This window comes from Echinops telfairi, unplaced genomic scaffold (genome assembly GCF_000313985.2).
Source record: "Echinops telfairi isolate 266 unplaced genomic scaffold, ASM31398v2 ScPeMD7_7420;HRSCAF=8458, whole genome shotgun sequence".
NCBI lineage: Eukaryota > Metazoa > Chordata > Mammalia > Afrosoricida > Tenrecidae > Echinops > Echinops telfairi.
The window spans coordinates 31,635,117-31,636,606 of NW_022111320.1; the positions used below are offsets into that span (position 1 = coordinate 31,635,117).

A 1,490-nucleotide genomic window follows, 5' to 3' on the forward strand; every position below is an offset into this window, starting at 1 on the left:
TCACAAAACAAGAGACCAGAGAACTAGAAAGGCGGGGCTCACCACCCATTTATCCCTCCGTCTTTCAATTAGCCCCACATGTGATTATCGGCCAGGCTGGCACAATTAACTAACTCAGCATATAACAAAAATTTAAGAGGACGACACCCCAACGACATAACACATCTGAGATAAACCCAGCGTGAACAAACAAAAGCCAAAATCCCAGTGGATCTCATTCCTTTGTCATTTGTCTCTGCAAAGTGTGCAGAGACAATGCCGGGGACTGACACAGCCAACATTCCTCTGCCTCCACCCAGATCTGTGCCGAGAGGCAGGCATGCAGTTTGTCTGGGGCCAGAATCGGCTTCGGATTGTTTTCTGGATCGTGGGACACCCTCCTGAAGGGCTAAGCTCTAATGCTGCGACTCTTTAGTACAGTTCTTCATGTTGTGGTAACTCCCCCCAACCATAAAATTATTTTCGTTGCTACTTCATAACTGCTACTTTTTGCTACTGTTATGAATCGGTTGACCCCCGTGAAAGGGCCACTCGACCCCCAGGTTGAGAACTGCTGACTTACAGGCGATGGGCCCAGTCTAGTAAACTCTCTGCACCTCAGCTTTCTTATCTCTAAAATTAACAGTCATAGGATGCAGTATGATGCTCAGGACTAATTTGGATAATATATTTACAACGTTCATTTATTTATTATACCAGATTCACGAGTAAATACGGTCAAACCCGAGAGTCAGTTCTGAGAGTGAGAACCCGATGGGGCTGTCCCGTTTATCTGGATTGTGCAAGTTTATTTCCTTCTTTCTTTCTCTCTTTTTTTTTTGGCCCTTTAATAGGGTGCCACCTTAGCCCTTGCCCCTTGATCCTTATTAAGAATCTTCCCTGGTAACCCCCCACTGAGTTTTCCTTCCCTGACAGGTTCCGCCTTACACAGGTTCAGACTTTTGCAGGGTTAGCTAATTGAGTACCTGCTCGGTGTGAAGTGCCATGCCAGACACTGGGGATTACAGGGGACCAGACAAAGGCAGGGTTCGCTTCCCAGCCCCTAGCGGAAGCTCCGAAAGAGGAGACTGCATTGTACCTGCGCGCGTCATGAAGGGTGAAGTGAAATGTCAAGCAAGGTTACGCTCTTTCTCCAGACTGTGCCAGGAAGAAAGCTGGTCTTTGAGCAGTGACTTTGACCGAATCCCGTGGGAATTGGTGTGTCGACCCAAATACCCTGTTTCCCTGACAATAAGACAGTGTCATATTAATTTTTGCTCCCAAAGATGCAGTAGGTTTTATTTTCAGGGGATATCTTATTTTTCCATGAGGAAGAATATAGTACACATTGTTGAACAACAAAAAAAGGAAATTTATTACCTGTATATGGTACGGTAGTAGTTGTCATCACAAACCAGCATAACCAGACCAACTGTAAATCCTACAGTATCAAAAATTTCTTGTTACTACCATTATTTCCATGTACAACAATCTATGGTACATTTACTCAT

General features: G+C 44.8%; 1 protein-coding gene across 1 annotated transcript in view; it reads left to right on the forward strand.

Moving 5' to 3' along the window:
- NEK10 (NIMA related kinase 10) overlaps positions 1-1,490 on the forward strand; it is a 232,817-nt gene that overhangs the window by 46,152 nt on the left and 185,175 nt on the right. The window lies entirely within an intron of this gene.